Source organism: Anastrepha obliqua, chromosome 1 (assembly GCF_027943255.1).
Source record: "Anastrepha obliqua isolate idAnaObli1 chromosome 1, idAnaObli1_1.0, whole genome shotgun sequence".
Taxonomy (NCBI): Eukaryota; Metazoa; Arthropoda; class Insecta; order Diptera; family Tephritidae; genus Anastrepha; species Anastrepha obliqua.
The window spans coordinates 1638967-1654272 of record NC_072892.1 but is presented as its reverse complement, the minus strand read 5'-3'; the positions used below and the strand labels follow the sequence as shown (position 1 = coordinate 1654272).

Sequence of the window (15306 nt, the reverse complement as noted above, 5' to 3'; positions counted from 1 at the left end):
AAGTGGAACAAGAGGTCGCGAATTTATTATTGCTGTTATTTGACATACCAAAGTACACAATTCGTCAAATCCTAGAATTGAGGACCCAACTGAACGATATAGATGCTGCTTGGCTGTTTTAACCGCTGCCTCCCATAGGCCTCCAAAATGCGGCGGACGAGGCGGTATGAAGCGCCAATCAAATCCATTGCTAATGCAGTAGTTATTAACTGCGCTACGATGATTTTCATTGAGGACTAAATTTCGTAAATCGTTTAATTCGTTTCTAGCGCCCACAAAGTTTGTGGCGTTGTCTGACCAGATGCAGCTAGGTATGCCGCGCGTAGCGACGAAGCGCCTAAAAAGGCGTCAGTAGAAAGATCTTTTACTAGTTCTATCCAAATTGCCTTTGTTGAAAAGCAGATGAAGACACTCAGGTAACATTTTTGTGGAGATTTGTTGCGAATTTCAGACTTATAATAAAATGGGCCACAATAATCTACCCCAGTTATCATAAAAGCGCGTGTAGTCTGAATGCGCTCTTTAGGTAAGTCAGCCATGATATGCTCGAGAAGACGCGGTCTTGATCTACAACATATGATACACCTTCGTATGGCTCGCGCGGTAGTTTTCCTTCCTCCTATGGGCCAAAACTGCATGCGAAGAGAAGCAAGCAAAGATTGCGGACCTGCATGTTGGTACTAACGTGATAATATGTTATTATGGCGAATGTCAGTGGGTGATCCCTTCGAAGGATGCATGTATGACGAGCTTCAAAACTGAGCGTTGAATGTCTTAGTCTGCCACCTACACGAATAAGGCCATAATCATCTAAAAATGGCGACAGCGAAGCGATGGGGCTTGAGGCGTGAACCAACTTATTGTTTTTCAAAGCCACATACTCGGACCACAACTGTACCCTTTGAACCATGCGAATCAACAATTGGGTACCGCGATGAATATCCTCAAACGTGAGCTGCGAAGTTCTTGGTGAGATTCTGCTTGTTATAAACTTGTTTACATATCCAAAAATACGTTGCATCTTGCCAAACGAATTTATGTACTTAAAGGATAGTGTTAAGTCGGTTCGATCATTTGACAAGAGCAACACCCTTTGTCGAAGTTCTATAATTTTAGTTTTAGGTGCGCAAAATTGGGGCCAATTGTTGTCAACCTCTCGCAAGAACGAAGGCCCGTGCATCCAAAGTGGAGATTGTGAAAGTGTCGTTGGTGAGGCTCCCTTCGACAAAATGTCAGCAGGGTTTAATTCTGTAGGAATGTAATGCCATTGCATACCCTCTGTAAGTTGCTGTATCGCGCTTACCCGGTTAGCAACAAACACATTAAATCTAGATGGCTCTTCACGCAGCCATGAAAGCACAATCGATGAATTCGACCAACAGTGAAAGCGGCCGGTGATAAGTTCCATTTTGAAAATCCCATTTACTAATTCCGCAAGCAAGGCAGCAGCGCAGAGTTCCAGTTTGGGTACCGTAAGTATCTTCAATGGAGCGACGCGAGCTTTGGAACACAGTAGATGCACTTGCGCGCGTTCATCCATTATCGAACGAATGTAGATACAGGCACCGTACGCTTCGATACTTGCATCACAAAATGCATGAATTTCGACGGTGGCTCCAGGCTGCAGTACATACCGAGGGAATGATAAATGCTGCACTTCGACGAACTCGTTGCGAAATGTAGACCAAGCAGTATTCAGTGAGTGCGGTAAGCTTTCATCCCACTCCAGCTTATCCCTCCACATGCGCTGTAAAAGAATTTTTCCTCTGGTCAAAGTGGGGCCAATGAGTCCAAGCGGATCATAACAACGAGCTAACGTAGATAACGCCGATCGCTTGGAGTTCTTGCAAAGTTCAGGTTGCGACGTAAACGAAAATAGCAGATTGTCATCAAACGGCTTCCAGATCAAACATAATGCCTTGGTGATATCGCTGCCGTCATTAAACTTAAGCAAGTCTTGTTTATCAGTATCAGGAATATTACGAATAACATCTGGACTATTGGAACACCATTTCCTTAGCTGGAAGTTACCTCGAGCGAGGATATTCGTTGTTTGTCGTTTGATTTCTTCTACTTCTTCCAAAGTATCGCCACCACTTATCAAGTCGTCCACGTAAAAGTCTCGAATGATGGTTTGCGAACCAAGTGGATAAACTGAGGATTCATCCGACGCAAGTTGGTGCATTGAACGAATCGCTAGAAACGCTGCAGATTTAGTTCCATATGTTACGTTGTATAATTTATATATATTTAAGTCATCTTCAGGAGAATCACACCACAATATACACTGAAGCATGCTATCCGGTGGGTAGATCCGGACGCATCTATACATTTTGCAGATGTCTCCAGTGAGTGCAATCGGAAACGTACGAAAACGGATTAGAATATTGAAAAGTTTGGGCTAAATTGTTGGTCCAGTCATGAGCAAATCATTAAGTGATAAGCCTGAGGTTGTAGCTGCAGAACCGTCAAAAACAACTCTTAATTTTGTTGTAGTACTTTCGTCTTTAATGACGCAATGATGCGGCAGAAAATATTTGCACTCATGGATAGCAGAGTTTGGAACTAACGACATGTGATTGAGGTCACGATACTCTTTTATGAATGCACAATATTTTGCCTTGAGCTCAGGATTACGTACGAGTTTTCTTTCTAGGTTTTGAAATCGGCGTCGAGCTTGTGAGTATGACTCACCTAACGAATCTAGACTTAGCTTTGTTGGCAGGCGAACCGAATATGCGCCTGAAGCTAAACGAATGAAATTTTGCTTGAAATGCAACTCACAGTCAATCTCCTCTTTAGAATTTTTAGAAATCGGTTCAACGACATGATCGATCTCCCAAAACTGCCGGACTAAGTCATCCAACCGATCATCAATACTGATATCTGTAGTTGAGCTGCGACTTGCTACGAATGTTGAAAGTTTGAGGGCCTGTTGCTTACCGCCAGACAGAACCCAGCCAATGCGAGTTTTTTGAAGTAATGGTATTTCAGGTGCTAATTGAATCTGTCCTACGCAAAGTAGCTCATAGAAAAGTCCTGCTCCGATGAGCAGATCAATACGCTGGGGCACGTTAAAACCAGGATCAGCTAGTTGAATGTTTGAGCGTATGTTCCAATTAGCGATGTTTATTGAAGCGACTGGTTGACTATCGGTAATTGTTTTCACCACAACAGCAGTGACATTTATACAAAAATCTGAAGCCCGCGATTTCAGAACTATATCAACGGAGCACCCATCAGTCGAAAAGCTTGCATCTCCAATGCCGGAGACTGCGACCAATGATTTCGTTCTAGTAAGTTGTAGCTGGTTAGTGAAACGAGTTGTAACGAAGTGAAGCTGCGAGCCCGAATCTAGGAGGGCACGGCAAGGTACAAAGGTTCCAGCACGATTTTTAATTAGAACAATTGCAGTGGCGAGGGGCACAACATCAGGAGAAGGAGTATGAACATGGGACGTGACAGATAATGATGCAGTCCTAGCATTCGATTCAGAAGTAGTGCAAGGTGCTTGGCACTGAGTAGTTGGTGAAATGGATAACCGATCAAAATGTAAGTGTATGATGCTTCGCTTGACAGCTGCGACAGGGTCCCGATTTGCAGTCACGAATCTGATGACCTTTCTTCAAGCAGTTAAGACATAGATTGAGCCTTTTAGCTTCTTTCTGGCGTAGATTTGGGGACAAATTGACGTAGCGTTGACAACGGTAAATTAGATATTCGGGGGATTCGCAAAATACGCAACTACCTACTGAGCTATTCGAAGCAACAAAAGATTTTCTTGGATTTGTACTCACGCTTTTGATGACTTTTACTGGAATGCTCGCTTGTGTCTGCAATGCATATTCGACGTTTTCGAGTGTACGACAGCGTTTTTCTAAAAATCCAGCTAGTTGGTTCCAAGAAGGTAGGTCGTTGCTTGTCGAATTCTCCTCCCATTTAGCTTGAGTCACCTTGTCTAACCTTTGCACTATCAACTGAATGAGGATGCTATCGGATATTTGTTCTTTTGAGCCGATAGATTGTAGAGCGCGCATGTGCGCGATTGCCTTGTCTGTCAATGCCCGCAACGTGTGTACGGACGAATCCACCTTGTCCAACTCAAATATTCCCCTAATGTGTACCTGAAAGATAAGACGTTTATTATCAAATCGTTTTTGTAAAAGTTCTAATGCAATTTTGTAGTTAGTGTCGTTTATCTCGAGTGATCCCACGGTGTCCAGGGCAGCACCACTAAGGCAAGACCGCAAATGTTGAAGCTTGTCCACTTGTGTCAGTTCACTGTCTTTGTCGATTACGGATGTGAACATTGCGTAAAAATTTGTCACGGAGTGGGCAACGTTAGTAGTGGCACACGCGAACGATTTGCGTTTACAATTATAGACTGTGTGTCCGCGGTGTTCATCCGAAGAGTTGAGCAATATTATGAAGTACTGCGCTTCCCGATCTCTCGTTGCAGAGTGGCTCTGAGATTGACTAGCGTGGTATCGAATTTGGCAGGTAGGTCACTGGTAATCGACTCGAAGTCCAATTCCTCCAAACTTGTGTGGGTGACCGAAAAACTGGATTTCAGCTCCACCAATAATTCCAGTATTGCGTTGAGAGCATATTCATCCTTACTGTGCAGATCATCAGGATCCAAGTCGGTGGCTATACTTTCAAGGCGATTAAGTATAGCTTTCGATTTCATCTTCAGAAATATCACTCGGCCCATAGGCGGACCCATAGTCGGCCCATTGGTTGGACCAACATCACACATATCTTCTCTTGCTGGTGTACCAGTAGCCGGGCTGAATGGCATGGTGAACAAATTGGTTAACTATAACGCTCCGCGACATGTATAAAAAAAGTAGGTGCGTTATACTCGACGACAATGAAACAACTGTTTTACAAAATCTCTGTACCGGTTAATAAGTTCATTGCACTATTTTACGGGCCCTATTTACTGTCTTATGTACTCCGCACTAAGTACACAACAAAAAAAAATGCTCGAAATCGCAACGGGAATATATGCAACTTTAAATTATTTAATTTAAATTATTAAACTAACACGAAAAAACACGGTAGTTATGTTCAATATCGCGAAAGAAAAAACTAGTTTAACACTTTATAATTTATATTTTACAATTTCTATTTAATTTTCGAATGCGTGGCCGTGTTTAAAAAAGTTGAACTGCTAATGTCAATTCGCGAACATATGCACGTATATATATATATATATATGCATATGTAACTGCATTAGACTAGCGAAAAGAGAAGCAATGTTATGTATACATCCCTTATGCTAAGCAAAAGCCTGCGTATACTTTGTATGTTTGTATGTCGTTAAGCGAAAGAGAATATAGTAAGAAATGTATAAAAATAATAAATAATATAACATAACATTTTAAGGTGACCAGCTTATTGCAGATATTATAAATATTGGTTATAATTAAGAAATTAGTGTCTAGATTGTGAAACGGGATTAGCTGCTGCTCCGAACACAGTGCTTTTAATGGCTGCCTTCATACTCTATTAGGTCCATCGACCTTGAATAGCACATCATCCCACTCACTGAGAGCTGGTTGAGCCAGATACATTGTAGCCAAATATAGCTGCTTTTCGTTATGCTGTGCAGAGAGCAAAGGCTTCTTCCGAGCAACTCGTGAAGTAGATAAAATTGAGCATTTGCAAAATTTGGCGGACTGTTTCATGTGAAACTTCGACCCCACACTCAGTTCTAAGCTCACTAACAAGATTTCTTGACAAATGTGGAGTTTGCGGCTATTTTTCTCAAGAAATCACTTTCGGCGCCCAGTTATTTTCTGTGGTCTTCCACTTGCAGATTTTTGCTGCAACCTATTTGCAATCCACAAGCGCCTTTTTTGGCTAATTTTCAAATTATGCCGTGTCCAACGCGATCAAATCTGTTTGATGCTGAAATGTTTTGATGGTTGAATGTATGCAAATGGAAGTAATTGCCCATAACACTGCGTTACAAAAACGAACTTTTTTTTTGTCCTATGAACCAAATATACTTTTTCGGAAAGGGGAGAAAAAATAAAAATAAGTGTATCGGCGATTTTCATGTACACGTCAGAATTTTTTTTTATGTATAAAATAATAGAGCTCGTAGTCCGCCTGTGTGAAAAACTTTGGATCAATTTTTAACCCTTTTTCCGTGATCCAATCGCGCTGATTTCTGCAGGCAAACTCGTGGAAATGTTTTTATTATGTAAAATTAAAACAAAAAAAAATTTATCAATTCTCAGATTTTCTTGAATTTTTTTTTTCTAAAAAAAAAAATTTTTTCTAAATTTTCGGCATAACTTGAAGGGACTCCAAATTTTTAAACAACTTATTCACCTTTAGTTTATTGTTTCATACAACACACTCTGTGCCGTTTGTGTGTTTGTTACAGTTCCGGAAGTTCCGATCATCTGACAGTTGCGCTACTAGGAGACCTATACTTTGACAATTGTTTTAAGTTCTGTTGCGCGAAAACGTCTTTCTGTATATTTCATCTTACGAAAAATGCAGTACCCGACTCGAAATAACTTTTGTTACGTTTGTGGCATATTCGCACCAAGTAAACATTTTAAAAATATTACGAAAACAGTGGTTAATTCGTTTCAGAAAATATTCAAGACTGCTTATGTTCCTTACTTGTGGTATACTCCGGAAGTCGTGTGCGACTATTGCTATAGAAATTTATGCAAGTTTACTGATGGAAGGTCAACAATAAAGTACTCTGTACCAACAATTTGGCTACCACGTACGGAGCACTGCAGTGAACTGTGCTACTTTTACTCAAACTAAAGGGTACCAATACTTTCGCCGCAACAAAATTCGCTACGCTAATGTAGAATCGGTTATTCCAGCGGTTCTGTACTCACCGGAAGAACGTATAGCGGCTTCAATGGAGATTTTTGATGATCTTCCCGAATTAAGGGATAGAGAATTAATTAAGGTTCCATCAAGACATTGCGGCTATTGAAAAGCGCTTTAAAGGACAAGACATTACGCATATGCTTGACGAATACTGTTGGCCTACTTGTCGCGATACTGACACAAATGCTTACAAACGCAAAAATAAAAGGCCTAAGTTTCCTTAAAAGCATTAACATTTTTAATGTAACAATCATATATCCAATACATATCAAAGAGTTTTGGGTTTTTGGCTAAGCAGTTGTCGAATGAGATGTATTGTGACAGCTGTCAAGACAAAGTACTGCTTAAAAATACAGACGTATTGTATTTGAAAAAAAATATTCTTTATATTTTTAAAGGACCCAAATATGTATATAGGAAATATAGGAAAGTAAAGATTCATTTGTATAATTTCAATTTGTATTTGGAGAAAAATTGATGAAAGGTAAAAAATTCTAGCTTTTGTTTTTTATGTGAAAATAGAAGGTGGCGCAAAATTAATCACCCTATCGGAAGATTTAGAATTGTATTGTGACCACTGTCAAAATAAGGTACTACTTAAAAGGAGACACGTATTTTTAAGACCCCGTATAACTTAAAAATATTCTTAAAGGACCGAAATTCTTTTTTCGGAGTGCAATGACTAATTTGTATAAGAGGAAATTATTAAAATTTTTAAATTTTTAAATGTTTTTTTTTTTGTATTTGTTTTTTTTTTTGTTTTTTCTTTTGGTTTCGTTTTAGTATTTTTTATTTGTTTTTTTTTTTTTATAATCATAGAAACTCTTATGTATTCACATGAAATCATGAACAATGTTTCGTTTTAGTATGTGAAAATACAAGGAGCGCAAAATTAATCACCCTAACGGAAGATTTATAATTTTTGCAAATGGTGCCGTATTCCATCACTCAAAATACTTTTTTATTTAGTTGAGTTTTTTTTTTTAATTTAAAAAGCTATTCAAAAACATAATTTATTGATGCTTAATTTTGCGCCACCTTGTAAATGAAAAAATAAAGTAAACAAGAAATTTCGAGACATTATACATTTAACAATCTCGATAGATACGTGTGTGCGTGTGTACATATATACATACATATATACATGCAAGTATATACTTATACATAGGTATTTAAGAATTTGGCAATAGGCAATAGGGAGGGGAGCGTCCGTGAAGTAATCATTTACGGTTGACCCGCGGTAGGGGGAAAACGGAGCTGGGGTGGGTTTTTAGTGGGTGAGCCAAAAGGCAAGTCTCACACTTTGCGGCCTTCAAAACAACAACAAAAAAAAACATATATGCAAGTTAACACGCTGCAGTCGCATTTATTGCGACGCTCCCACGGCTGCTCGCTACACGTGCCGCAGTGTCAGCATATTTCAATTTCACAATGCAACGCAACAGGAGACGTTACCTGTTGCACAATTACATTCAATAATGCACCCGTGGGAAGTCAAGGCCAAGTCCGGTCTCAGACAAATTACACAACGACTGCGCCGCAGCTGGGGAATGAAGGTGTAAAGTAAGCGACCGTCACCGCGTCCAGTTAGTGGAGTTTGAGACGGGTTCCGGGATAGCTGTATTAGATTAAGTAATTTGTGTAGAATAAAAATAATTGTGAACTATTATATTAAAAGAATTATAAGTGTTTCTTTCCTGGGCAGCTGGCCCTTAATTTTTTTTAGTGTAACGGACCAAAAATCCGTAACTGGTGCCCGAGCAGGGACCCAGGAGTGTTAAAAGTGAGAGTGGATGAAATAAAAGAAAGTGTATTAAATAATAACAAAATATAAAAAAAAAATCGATTGGCAAAATTAAAAAAGTGAAAAAGGGTTTTTGATAAACCTGCTCAGCAAAGAATTAAAGGATCATAGGGCGTAAGGCCAAGGAGAGCCACAGTACGCTGAACATACAATAAAGGCGCTAATGAAACTAGAGTGTATCCTTGCGTAAGTTGACTAAAGAATTTCCTTTATATTTTCTTTTAAAGATGGAAGATTTGAGGGCCACGGTAACAAATTTAACGGGGGCAGTTAACGCCCTGCTTGATAAAATGAACACCATCGAAAGACGGGTATCCCGCCTGGACTCAATAAGCTCCAGGATGTTTACACCAACCGCCAATGACCAGACGGAACCCAGTGAAGAGATGGTAGCACAAGCCCCTAAAACGGAAGCCGACATAAGGGACATCAGTCGACTCCCTGACTGTGTCAAGGAGCTGCAGATTTTTGATGGGAATCCTGTCCACTACGTGTCCTGGGTGCACTCGGTAGAAGTCATCCTTTCGGACTTCGAGGTCGTGAGGGGTAAGCCCCTATATCGGGCAATTTTACAGCACATTAGACAAAAGGTGAGGGGTGCTGCTGATTCCGCACTAATTTCGTATAACATTTTCGATAGCAACTGGTCGAAAATCAAAGAGTGCCTTTCTCTGCACTATGCAGATAAAAGGGATATTCGCACCCTTGAGCACCAGTTGCATCAACTTCAGCAAAAGGGAATGAGAATTGATGAATTCTACGCGAAGATAAATCATCAATTCTCTCTCATTATCAACAAAATAAAAACCGAGTCCTACACGGACGAAACAGTAAGAGTTTTAGTTGAAACTTAGCGCAACCGTGCGCTAGACGTATTCATACACGGGTTGAATGGGGAAATGTCGAGAATGATGCTTATACAGCGTCCTAAAACATTGCCGGAAGCTTACTCGGCATGCTTAGAGATCCAAAACGTCGACTTTAGAAATTTTGCAATTCATTCTTCCACGGCTAGCAATCGTGTGGTGGTGCCCATAAACAACTTACCGAGCACCCCTTACTCCCCAAATAGGTTCAAACCTCCACAATTGCCACCAAAACCTACATGGCACGCTCAAGAGCAGCGTGCACAATACCCAAAAAATTATCGTCCTTTTTCAAGAGATGACATCCAAAGTTCCACGTCGCGTCCGCCAGTTGAGAGGATGGAGGTTGATCTTTCAGTGCAGACACGCAAAGTAAACTATATCAATCGACCCAATCCTTTTAAACGTAGTGCGAGGTCTGAAAATCTCCCACGGAAGCAACAAAGGCTGTATCACACTGTGCAAGAGGAACGCGAGGAGCAGGACGTCAAACAGCAAAGTCACATAGCTCAAGGGGTGAGCGAAGAGCAGGATGCCAATCAAGAACCTAGCAATGACAAAAAATCTGAGGATTTTCTGTCCTCCGGCCATCTAGCGTACCATACCTAGAATATACGATGCCGGATGGCCGCGTTTTAGATTTTTTAGTAGACACCGGTGCCAACAAAAACTTCATTAGACAAACCATCTCGAAAAAAACAACTCCGGTGCAGAAAATTTTTAGTGTGGCATCTGTGGGGGGTACTGTGCCAATAAAAGATAAGGTACAAGTAAAATTATTTGAAAGCATTGGGAACTCCACTGAATTTGATTTCTTTGTATTACCTACTCTAAGTGGATTCTGCGGGATCATTGGGGACGACACCTTGAGAGAATTAGGTGCGGTAATTGATAGGAAAAATAACTTACTAAAAATAGGGGATTACAAAATTCCACTCAAGGCACGCACGTCTTGCCATGTCAATTTTACAATAGGCAATGATTTGCCTCTGGGAATTCATGGGAAGGTCGAAACCTTATTAAAAAAATATTCGGAGCTCTTTAAACCTTTAAATGGCAATGAGCTCGTAGAGACAAATATCCGTGCTGAAATAAAAACATCAACTTCCGAACCAATATACAGTAAAAGCTACCGGTATCCAGCGTGTATGAGGGACGAAGTTGAAAAACAAGTGAATGAGCTGCTTGAGGAAGGTGTCATCCGGCCTTCAAAGAGCCCTTATAATTCACCAATATGGGTAGTGCCTAAAAAACCAAAGGCGAACGGGGAAAAACAGTACCGAATGGTGATCGACTACAAACGACTAAATACAGTGACGATCGCTGACACTTACCCAATTCCTGACATAAACGCGACCCTTTGCAGCCTTGGACAGGCGAATTACTACACGACAATAGACTTAACGTCTGGATTCCACCAAATACCAATGAAAGACTCGGACATCTCTAAAACGGCTTTTTCTACGATGAACGGGAAATATGAATTCCTCCGTTTACCGTTTGGTCTAAAAAATGCGCCCGCTATTTTCCAGCGAATGATAGACGATGTGTTGAAGAAATACATTGGCAAAATATGCTATGTCTACATCGATGACATCATCGTATTTGGCAAAGACCCAAACGAACACCTGGATAACGTTGAGAAGGTTTTTTCAAGACTCCTAGAAGCAAACTTGAAAGTTAATCTTGAAAAAACATGTTTTTTTGAAAAAGAAGTCGAATTTCTTGGCTATATAATTACTCCCGAAGGAGTACGCGCTGACCCTAAAAAAGTTGAAGCAATTAAAATGATTTCACCTCCAGAAAACCTGAAGGATTTAAAGAGTTTCCTAGGTATGACCTCATACTATAGGAAGTTTATTAGGGACTATGCCAAGGTCGCTAAACCCTTGACCAACCTCACATGAGGGGTAAATGCACAGGTAAAAGCCAACGCCTCTAAAAAAGTAAAAATTGAGCTTGACGAGAAGGCTCTGGAAGCTTTCCACGATTTGAAACAACTTTTAGTGCCTGCTGATCTCTTAGCCTTCCCAGATTTCGCCAAACCATTCAACCTGACGACAGACGCATCGAACTACGCTATTGGTGCGGTTCTATCACAAGGGGTGATAGGCGAAGATAAACCTATAGCGTATATTTCGCGATCCCTGAATAAGTCAGAAGAGAACTACGCCACGAATGAAAAAGAGCTCCTCGCTATTGTTTGGGCACTTGACAATCTACGTTCCTATGTGTATGGTGCAAAGAAAATTAAGATTTACACAGACTACCAGCCGCTGACCTTTTCAGTGAGTAATCGCAACTACAACGCAAAGCTAAAGCGATGGAAAGCTCGAATAGAGGAGTATAATTGTGAGATAATTTATAAACCAGGAAAGACGAATGTGGTCGCCGATGCACTCTCCCGTCTTAAGACGGAAGTGAACGCACTCACAGACTCAATCGTTGCTCTGCCATCGGGTACTGTAGCTGACGCACCATCTGATACAGATACTGCATCGGAAGGTACTATGCATTCTGCCGAACAGGATAGCTCAGACCTCATACCACACGTAGAAGCACCCATAAACGTGTTTAGGAACCAAATAATACTTAGGCAGGGGGCGAGTTGCGAATGTAGCGAAGAACCGCATAGGGGCTATAAAAGATACTTTATTACGATGCCCATACTAAATTGTGAAAACCTGGTGCCTCTTCTCAAAAAGAATCTTAACCCAAACGTAATAAACGGAATTAAAATACCTGAAGGTTCAATTCATAATTTGCAAAATGCGTATGTTAATAACTTCAGTAAATACAAAATCAGGATCACGCAACGCATAGTAGAGGATGTAACGATTGCTGATAGGGTATTCAACATAATCGAGCAAGAACACAAACGTGCTCATCGAAATGCTCGCGAAAACAGGGAACAAATCCTTGAAAAATTCTATTTTCCAGCAATGTCCAAGCAAATCAGAGAGTATGTTAGTCAATGCGAAACATGTAAATTAAATAAGTATGATAGGCACCCTTCAAAACCGTACCTTCAGCCAACCCCAATTCCTAGTTATCCGTGTGAGATCCTACACATCGATATTTTCGAAATAGAGCGACAAAAATATTTGAGTTGCATCGATAAGTTTACAAAATTTGCCAAACTATTTCCAATAAAAAACAAATCTTCCACCCATTTGCGAATAAAACTAACAGTTGCGCTGCACTACTTCACAGTGCCACGGGCTTTAGTTATGGACAATGAGCGCGGATTTTTGACACCACTTGTATTAAACTATATTATATCCTTAGGAATAGAGGTTTACCAAACGCCAACGCAGCGAAGTGAGGCCAATGGTCAAGTCGAGAGATTACATTCCACTCTGATTGAAATATATCGCTGCCTTTGCGTTGAGTTTCCTAGATTAACACCCGAAGAGCGCGTTGCCATAACGGTAGACAGGTACAATAATACAATACATTCGGTAACAAAACGGAAGCCCGCTGATATTTTCCTTAACAGAACTGCGAGAATAAATTACCAAGAATTGACAAACTTTAGGGAACATACTAATGATGACGTAAAAGCCCTTCTATTACACGAACAAGAAAGTAGAAATACAAGACATAATAAAACTCGCTCGCCCCCTCGCAATTTTCATAGTGGTGATGAATTATTTATCGCCAACAAACAAATTAAAAGCAAAAAGAAACCGCTTTATAAAAAAGAAGCTGTCGCTGAAAACAGAAATGCGACTATTATCACGCAAAGTGGGAAAAAATTCCACAAATCAGACATAAGAAATGTCTAGTAATATAAAAAATACTAACGTTATCCAAAGTGGGAAATCCCACACACAAATGAGACAAAAAAATGTCAAGAATATTCCAACCAACATTGGTCAAGAGACAAAAAACTCATGCATAGATCCTTAAGTCCCAGGCGTTTGGGTACAAATTTTGTTTGTATTCGATCAAGTCATATTGGTTCAATTCCAGTTTACTCGATGGTTCGAGTGACGACAATCGAAGTGGTTCAACTCCACCAAAAGGCTATGGCTTTAATTGACGTGAAGTCACTCGTGCCATGAGTAGGCCATTTGCAATCATTAACGCTTATGGCTAAAAGGGATAACCGCGAGCCTTCCAATGTCATCTGAGTTTACGTCTGTATTCCTATGGTTAAAAAAAAAAAAAACACAAAAAAACGACAAATAAAATTGTGCCATGGCAAACAAAAGCGATGGAAATATGAAAGGTTTAAGACCATAGAAATAAAACTGCATGAATTGCACACGAATAAACGCTAAAAAGCGCAAAACAAAAAAAAAAAAAAAAAAAAACGGGAAAGCATTCCTTAAGAAAAAAATAAAGAATCACTAACTCGCTAACTAAAACTAATAAACGAAACTAACTTATTAATCTACAGAAACTACTACAATAAAATTAGTCTAACTTACTAACGTTTACTAATGAAACTAACCATAGTAATAAAATACTAAAAAATAATTGTCAAAGAAAGTTCCACTCTTAACATCACTTCCTGAGTCCTCACGAACTTCCGATAACCCTTAGCCTCCCAGACTCCACTCACTAGTAATAGTATTAGAAATTTAAGGCCTTATTACTAAGTTTGACTGCCAATGAATGGAGAAATGTTTTCGAAGGTTGTAACTACAATAAATTTCAAGTAGCTATAATTTAGTTCAAAATCAATTGCATTCTATTTAATTGGTATTTACGTTTAAATTTCCCTCTGTCGTAATTTCCAACCAAATATGTAAACATTACTTTGTCTAAATTCAATTTATAAAATGGTAAACTGTGTGGAAAATAAAGTAGGATTAAGTTAACATTTTGTAATTTAATTTGTAGAATCTGCCTCTGTGGAAACGCACAAGCATATGTTGTATTCAACCTAGATTCCCCTGTTCTAACTGTTCGTGATGGGTACGGCTGGATAATCAACGGACACTTCAAACTGGTCCACATCATCGACTTAATGCGCTACGAGAGGGTTGTAAACCGCCTAGAATATGAAACTGCCAGGATGAACGAGACCGATCCAATCACAGATGTCACCATTTATCAGTTACAAAAAATTCGAACTCAACTTGAAGAGCTGAAGGGTCCTACAGCCAAAAGACCAAAGCGTTCAATCAACTGGATCGGGTCAGCTTGGAAGTGGATTGCTAGCTCACCTGATGCTTTAGATTGGGATGAAATCCTGCGGAGCCAAAATGAAATAATAGACAACAATAACTTACAGTATAAGGTAAACTCTGAAATTTTCAAGAAAACTGAAGAGTTATTACAGGTTGTGAACGGGATTGCAACGGCCACGAACGACGTCCTGGGACGTACTCACCAAGCCAAATTTTCACAGGAGATTCAGCACAAATTGATGATTCTCAAGGATGACGTTAGGGGATTAATACGGGCATGTCAAATGGCCAAAGCAGGCGTAGCAAACAGCAATCTTTTGAATAAAGAGGAAATAAATAGCCTAATAAGCGAAATCGAAGTCCTTCCGTACAGTAACGTCGTCGAAGCCATTGAATATAGTGAACCATCAATCTACACGAACGGCACTCTTCTACTTTACGTGCTGTCCATGCCAAAGGTGGCTCAAACAAGGTTTAATCACTTGATCACGCGCTCTATTTTGAAGGATGGTCATAGAGTTGATCTGAAGTACAAGACAATCTTAATTAATAAACAGCTGACATATGGTATTAAAAATAGCTGTCTCCACCTCGCCACCGCCATGGTCTGCAAGCAGGAAGCCCT

The 15306-nt window shown here is 39.9% G+C and overlaps 1 protein-coding gene across 1 annotated transcript in view; it reads right to left on the bottom strand.

Moving 5' to 3' along the window:
- The window catches only part of LOC129235381 (very low-density lipoprotein receptor-like), a 28829-nt gene that overhangs the window by 12267 nt on the left and 1256 nt on the right, over positions 1–15306 (bottom strand). The gene's annotated exons all lie outside the window — the stretch shown is intronic.